This window comes from Stylophora pistillata, chromosome 3, assembly GCF_964205215.1.
Source record: "Stylophora pistillata chromosome 3, jaStyPist1.2, whole genome shotgun sequence".
Lineage (NCBI taxonomy): Eukaryota > Metazoa > Cnidaria > Anthozoa > Scleractinia > Pocilloporidae > Stylophora > Stylophora pistillata.
Window position 1 is genome coordinate 24,656,263 of NC_142521.1, and position 8,102 is coordinate 24,664,364.

The following is an 8,102-nucleotide window of genomic DNA, read 5'->3' on the forward strand; positions in this document are numbered from 1 at the left end:
TTTTCACGAGACCAGTGATGAATATTAAAATGATGCAAAGACCAAACAAATACTGCAGACTGAATAAACATGCAATTAGAAATAACCAATTGAAGCTTTCGAGGAGACACTCGACCGCACTCCTAAATTGACTTTTTCTTTTCTATTTTTATGGCTTGTGATATTAATTAAACAGCGGGTAGCTCTCAAACTATTGAACGAGGAACCTATTAATTTTTTCCTTGTTTTCGAGAAATATCATTGCCTTTACAAGTAGATGTTTTAACAACTTGTCCGGAGATATCGTCCAAAACGTCCTGGATCCTTTTTAAGACTTTAGGTGAATTAACACTCACATGTCACTGAACATCAAAGTTAAAAGGCAAGCCATAATAATAAGTGAATCTGTGTTTACCAAGCTTTTAGTTACCTAAAATTTTTCGTTTTACATGTTCAACTTTAATGAAGTTCTTTCATTGCCTCCCAAGTGAAAAACGAATCGTCTTAATTCATATATTTGTTGTCAAAGATCACAAAATAGTTTTTCACTGCAGCATTTTAGTAGAGCCATCTTGAAGGTACATGTACGTCTATGACAATGAAGGATAACAGAAAAGGAAAAGGGGAACACTATGAAAAACATTTACACTTGGCATTCATACCCAAGGCCGTGTTTTCTTGGGGTAAGAAACTACTTCTGGAACCCTTGTTCTGCATTTCTGATATTTAATGTAGGTTTTGTCAAATAAAAAAAATCAAATACTTTCGGTTCAAACTAGTGAGAAGATCAGAGGGATTTATCCATTTCGTGGGATGTGTAGGGTAAAGCTATTTGGGTAAACATCTATTGAAGAGTATCACGGTTCCCATCTTTCAATGTGGGGAGGAAAGTTCGCAGGACTGAAAATAGATAATGTAGACAGTGAGAGTGAACCTTCTAGATAAAGAGACTGATGTTCGTTTTTTAGTTTCAAGAAGGTAAAAATAATGCGATTCGGCAGTTTTAATTGTTATCCCTGTCACGTTTATGTCCCTGACCACCCAAAAAAAGGCATTCTCAATCTTGTTTCATGGAAATGTATTGACGGCACTACACCTTTCAAGTTTTAATTTTGATGAACAGACTGGATAGAGAAATTTAAAAAAAAGATAGGTGTAAATCAATCATAAAAAAATAAATAAAAGGGAAGAAAAACACTGCTCATCATGAATATTTTATTCTCTTTAGTCACTTTTCGTTACTGATTTGAGGGGTTGTTCTATACTCTTCACTTGCGCTATGGTGGTTCTCACCTTATGGACTGTCATATACGCGTGCTAACAGGCACACGGTAATGTTAAAAATTGAAAATCTCACATGCCTTCGTGACGACGACTCTGATTTATACTACATTCGTTATATCTACCCTCATGGATATGTTTTTCGTCATGCACCTAGATTACATTCTACTGGTGGAGGAGTTGGTGTTGTCCTAAAGAATAATTTCAAGGTTCTGAGTCAAGCGCTTGAGACCTATCGCTCATTCGAGCACCTTGAGCTAGACCTCAAGGCTACGAACTGCTTTGCCTGTTAAGTTGTCTTATATCGTCCTCCCTCGTCAAGCTGATTATCTTGGCCATATAAAAACTGCTCTGGGCTACTCCTTAATGATTGGCGAGTTCAATGGTCATTTTGACTCTCATGATACAAATAGTCGACGCTCCAAGAATGTCCTTCAATTATTTGATCTCGCTCAGCATGTTCATGGTGCCACACACAAGAATGGTCAGACACTCGATCTTGTTATTACTAGAGATGGTGAAGATTTTGTCAGGAATCTGGTAATTTAATTCGCCACTTGATCTAGATTTATCAAAAGTTATTGATCTATTCAATTCCACTCTTCAATCCAGAATTGATCATCATGCACCGTTTTTCGCCGATCCGTTACCCTTCGCCACCGTGCTCGGTAGTTTACGGATGAAATTAAGGCTGCTAAGAGATAGAAGAGAAGGCAGGAAAGAGAATAACGTACCGGATGTAAATGACTTACTTCAAAATGCGAAAGAGACCTACCACTCATCAATAACTGAGGCCAATCATAGAAACCAGCAAATGTTATTTCAAGTGGTTAATACTTTGTCCTACAAAAAACCTCTTGCGCGTTATCCTTCTGCGAGTTCTGACTCTGCTTTAGTCGAACATTTCAAGTCTTTCTTTTCCGACAAGATACCCATTATCGTTACCCTGTGTCCCTGAAAACTTGTGACCTTCCTACGCGTTTCTACTGAATATATGGCTCATCTGATTAAATTAATCAAAGTTAAAACTTGTGCTCTTGATTCTCTGTCAGCTTCTGTCTTAACGAAATGTTTGCCTACTTTGTTGCCAGTGATTACCGTTATAACCCATCCATTAATTTTGGCGCGATGTTATTGGTTACTTTACGTCACGTGGTGCAAAATCACAGGACAGTTATCACGCAATAACCCCCGTCCGCGTCGATATTTGTCCTCCGATTTTTTCCGTGAAAAAGAAACATAGTTAACACAAGAGTTTCAACTTTTCCGTTCTCCTGTTTACATGGAAGAAAACTAAACTCGTTTTTTTTTTTTGCTTGCTTGCGTCAATCACGCGCATTTGCCATCAAATCACCACTGGCTTTTTTACGGTGTTTACGCGCAGTTTAATTGCGATGTGAAAATTAATGGAAGGGTTATAAAATAAATGACCCCGTTCTGGCTTTCTGGTATGTCGGCTGATAATGTCCGCGCCGGGCTGAGAGATTGTCCTCAAAATTTCATATTTGCCCTGGAAGCTTCGCTTCTCGGCCAAATATTCATGTTTCGGACAATCTCTGAGCCCGGCGTGGACATTATCAGCTGACATACCAGCCGCCCGAAGTGGTTTATTTACTAAATATAGTGAATCGTTCCATAGAGGAGGCTTTCATGCCTAATGCACTTAAGTGCGCTATGATTAATCCACCTTTAAATAAGTCTAACTTAGATCCTGAAGAATTTAAAAACTTTCGTCCGGTGTCTAAACAGGTTGCCTCCCAACCTGTGCAGGATATTAATGAGAACAATCTCAATGAGAAACTACAATCTGCTTAGAAGAGAACGCATAGTACTGTGACCGCCCTTTTGAAAGTAAAGGACGACATTTTACGAGCTGTGGACAATGGTGACACTGTAGTTTTGTTATTGCTCGATTTACCAGCATCTTTTGACGCTGTTGACCACAGTTTTCTACTCCACAGAATGAAGATGCAGTTTGGTATCAAGGGAAGGGTCCTCGCGTGATTCAAAACCTACTTATTCCAAAGGTCAGCTGCGCAAACCGAAAAAGCACGATCACCATAAAATGTTAACCTCGATCTAGGTGTCACTAGCAAGTTCATGGTTGATGATCGTAAACTCCTAGATTGCTTGTAAGTTTGCTACAAATCGTGAATACAGCTGGGACTCAAATAATTTAAAGATTTAAAAGTCAACAGTAGGATTTTAAGATAAATTCGCTGCTCCACGGTTAGCCAGCGGAGCAGCGAATTTGGAACCTGGCTTGCGGAGTCAATTTGTCTGCGTGAATGGAACTAGTTACACCAGGTCTGATCTAATGTATGGTGTTCTCCAAAGTTCTGTTCTGCTTGAATTGATCTTCTTCACCCAATGCTATGCTTTTTAGCAAAACTAAACATTCCTTGCATAACTCGATTGCTTGTAGATCACGTTCGGTCTTGTGCATGAATTTAGCAACAGAACTACCTATACGGATGGTTTGTTTGAATTTTTCCCTCTTGTTCATTATGGTTCCCTCGTGTAAGTTTTGGAGGATCCTCTCTAAAATTAGAGAATTTTGAAAAACTATTCAGTTGCAAAAAACTTGAGAATTCAACATTCATGTCAGTTTTTTACATATACAAAAACCTCATCAATTAAGCATTTAATATTCTTAAGCCATAAAAAATTTGATATACATTTTTCTGGCTTAACAACTGAAATAACAGTATCACGTTTTAAAGTTTTTCTGTACTCGTGTATTGGATGTGTAGTAGCACTACATTCTATCCAATTTGGAAAAAATTGGACGAGGCCTTAAGCCGAGTCCAATTTGACAGTGAGAGGAATTCTTTTAATCCAATTATGTCACGGTTCTCTGCAATCGTGTTGCAATGTGGCTGGCGAATCATCATCGAAAAATTAGGGCTTTACAAATCAATGGATTCCCCTTCTATTGATTCCTTCTTCCTCTGAATCCAGGCAGTTCATGCAATTCCAAGCATTTTAGTTTGCGTGTTACAGTGTGACTGTTATCGACAACAGAAATCGAGCGCGAATCGTAAGCTTTTCAAAAATATCAAATGGAAGTATATGTTATAAGATGGCAACGCCATTGAAAACACTATTAGCCGTTCTTTGGTATGTATTGCATTGCTGCTCCCAGGAGTCATTAGTTTGGAGTGTAACATCCATTGAAAACATACTAGCATTTCTTCAGTACGTCACGCAGCACTGCCCCCTGGAGTTATTATTTTGGGGTGTAACGTCCATACTGGACAGAATATGCAAAAATAACAAGTCCAAAAACTTTCTCACCATCAAAATTCTTTGCACCTTCCTTGTCACATCACGTTCTGTGGAATTGCAAACAAGTAAACATTAACTACACAGATTTATCAGTGTAAATTCGTGGTAAATGTCCTGATCGTGTGACTAAATGAAAACCGGATGGCGAAAACCTAAAATTGAATTTTTTACGTGAATCAAGATTAAACTACGCCATAGCGTCGTTGATAACTCAAGAAAATCTCGATCATTAAAGACTCATAAGGAGTTGATTAATGTTTTTCACCAATAAAGAGGGTCTCAATGAAAATGGTCACGTAACTCAAGTTGACGGTTTACTGTTAAGAATAAGCCCTTTTGACGATTCACGGTTAAATTTTAGATCATTTGACGGTTGACGGTTATTTTATTGGAATGTCGTTTCTAAAACGAACTATTAAACGAACCTTTTAAACTCCTCCAAAACTTTTCGAACTCGAAGGAATCAAATCACACCACTGGAAAATGAAAACAGTTGACTCTGGGCTAAACAGAACTATCAGCCACGGAGTACTTTATAGCGTTGGAGACATAAACATGCTGTTTTAAAGCGACCGAGAAACCGAATGAAAAAACTGAAATGGTATCTTCCCTTCAAAATAACATTACAAACAGCAAGAGATCGGAAAAAAGATAAACCTGACCGATCAAATAAATGACTAGGTTGGATAAAATTCGGAGACTCATTACAGGTTTAAAAGAGTTTATTTTCATATCGTTTCTATATGTAACGTTTTAAGCAAAAGGGAAACTTTTATTTTCTAGCTCCCGGTATGATACAAACAGCTAAGTTTATGTTCATCACTTTTGCGTTTCAGATACCTCTTCTTTTTTATTTATTTATTTTTTGGTTTCTACAATCGTTTGTAAAATTTCTGCTTTATTTGTCAAGTTAATGTTGCTTTGTCTGTAACGCAGAACTATTACCACCTGGTAAGAAATTTCCAATTCGATTTTGGGAATCACTTCTCAAGAGAGTTTCAACCGGCCAACGAGGATATTAAAAGGCGGAAAAAAAGTCACACCATCAAGCCAGCAGGTTGATCTATTCTCATAACTCTTATACTAGATTTTCCGTTCATTTTGTGTGGGTAATATTAATTTTTATCACTTTGGGGTTTAAAGAGTTATTTTGGATACTGAGAAGTATTTTATCGTCAACGTAATTTCTTTGCAGTGCCATTAGTAGATGATCGCACAGAGTTTATCCTAAAATAACGAAATTATCTATATTTGCTTCAGGCTACGTGGACCTATAAATGGGCAATTTTAAAAAAGAGATTACAAAATTTGGTTTTCTCCTATCTTAACCTATCTTGCAATCGTAAAGTTAGAAGGTTTTAGTGGACGAAACATTTGCAATGATATCTGATTGAGAAATCGAACGTTACCTCAAACTTCTGTAGATTTTTTCTCACCATCAAAACTGTTTTTCTCGCAAACCAATCCAGTTGTCACCACTGGAAAATGAAAAAATAAGTTAGCATTAATTCTGCAGAACCAACTTGAATTAAGGTACGTGTTACATTTTTGGACATAATGTGTGCACCGTATTTAGTATTTTGATGTTATGACTGGTGAAACCGAAAGAAAATCATTAAATTAGAACGATACTTTCCCTACAAAGAAATTATAATATAGACATGTAGAGTTCTGTAAAAATAATTAAGGCTGAATTCGGGTCTCATTGTAACATAAAGAGGTTTATGTTATACATTTTTTCCAAAAGTAATTTTTTTTTTTGGCGCAGAATGCGGAAAACATTTCCCTATCTTCGTATGACACCTGCGGCTAATTTAGTGTTCGTTACTCTTCAGATTTGCACCTTATTGAATTGGCAGCTCACGTCACTGTCCCATTTTTACGCTGAATAAAAAAGTAAACAATTAATCACTGCCTTTTCCGCAATAGCACAGAAATTTTTTTACGAAGTTTTGAAGCTTATAAAAGATATCAAATCTAATTCTAACAATTGTTTCTCAAGGGCGCGAATGAAATGATAAAAAAAACCACGCCATACTCCTCCAACTTGTATTTCCTTTTTTAATTTTTAATTTCTTGAAGATTCCGGTGGCACCTGTTGGTTTTGCTAGATTTTCCTTTACTACAGCTGGAGGGGAGAATTAAAAATAAGATCTTGGGAGTTAAAGACTTAAAGAGTTTATTTTTATTATCTGAAGCATTTTATCGTCGACGTAATTCCTTCTCAGTACCATTGGTACATGATCACACAAAGTTTATACTACAATGACAAAATTATCTCTATTTGCATCAGGCTACGTGGACCTATAAATGAGCAGTTTTAAAAGAGAGATTGCAAAATTTCGTTTTCTCCTATCTTGACATATCTTAAAGCGTAAATTTAGAAGGTTCTAGGGCACAAAATATTTTCATGATATCTGGATGAGAAATCGTACGTAACCTCAAACTCTTGAGGAGCTTTTTCTTACCACCAAAACTATTTTTCTCGCAAACCGATCCAACCATTACTACTGGAAAATGAAAAAAAAAAAGCTTTCATTAATTATGCGGAACCAACTTGAATTAAGGTACATGTTACATTTTCGGAGACATGTGCGCGCCGCATTTAGTGTTTTGATGCTATGACTGGTGAAACCGAAGGAAAATCATTACATTGAAGCGATACTTTCCCTACAAAAAAATTATAATACAGACATGTAGAGAACGGTAAAAAAATTAGGGCTGAACTCGGGTCTCATTGTAAATTAAAGAGGTATATGTTATATATTTTTTCCAAGAGCATTTTTTTTAGCGTAGAATGCGGAAAACATTTCGCAATCTTCGTATGAAACATGTTGTCGGAAATGTTTTTTCTGACAATATACTCACGACTCACTTTCAATTGAATAAACTGAACAATTTTATTCCGACTTCTCTAAGTTTTCCAACTCTCTCTCTCTATGTGCTTTTTTCTTTTATCCCATAATGTTTTTTCTTTCGTTCCCAGCCTCCGCGGCTATCCATTCGCTCCGACGAAGGGCTAACGCTCGAAACGTCAGCTTTTGTAATCATTACGGTGGCCAATTTACCATTTCAACTTTGTTGATATATCCAAATTATATCCTAGCTAGGGATGCCTGACTAATCTTACGTTTAAGCATAAACAAACAAATCAATATGGCTTAAACTTAATCTCAACAATGTAGCTAATTTAGTGTTCGTTACTTTTCAGATCTGCTCCTTTAAATAGATCGCTCATGTCACCTTCCCATATTTACGCAGAACAAAAAACAAAACAATTAATCACTGGCTGCTCCGCAGGAATTCTTTTCAAAGTTTTGAAGCTTATAAAAGATGTCAAATCTAATTCCAATATTCGTTTCTCAAGGACTCAAGAAAAGAATGATAAAACAACCTCGCCATACCCATCCAACTCGTGTTTCCTTTTTTTATTTTTTTTCATTTCTGAAGATTCCGATTGCACCTGTTGGTTTCGCTAGGTTTTCCTTTTTTACTTGTTTTTGCGAGCACGTGATAAACGCTGGTTAGAATATACATCTCATGTTCAAATCACG

General features: G+C 36.7%; 1 long non-coding RNA gene across 1 annotated transcript; it reads right to left on the reverse strand.

Moving 5' to 3' along the window:
• Positions 1 to 2,946: 2,946 nt before the first annotated feature.
• On the reverse strand, positions 2,947 to 6,370 carry LOC148735180 (uncharacterized). The gene is made up of 3 exons (XR_015998770.1): positions 5,958 to 6,370; positions 4,558 to 4,595; positions 2,947 to 3,801 (listed from the first exon to the last, which is right to left on the reverse strand). It is a non-coding gene; the product is annotated as an uncharacterized LOC148735180 (long non-coding RNA).
• Between the last annotated feature and the right edge of the window lie 1,732 nt (positions 6,371 to 8,102).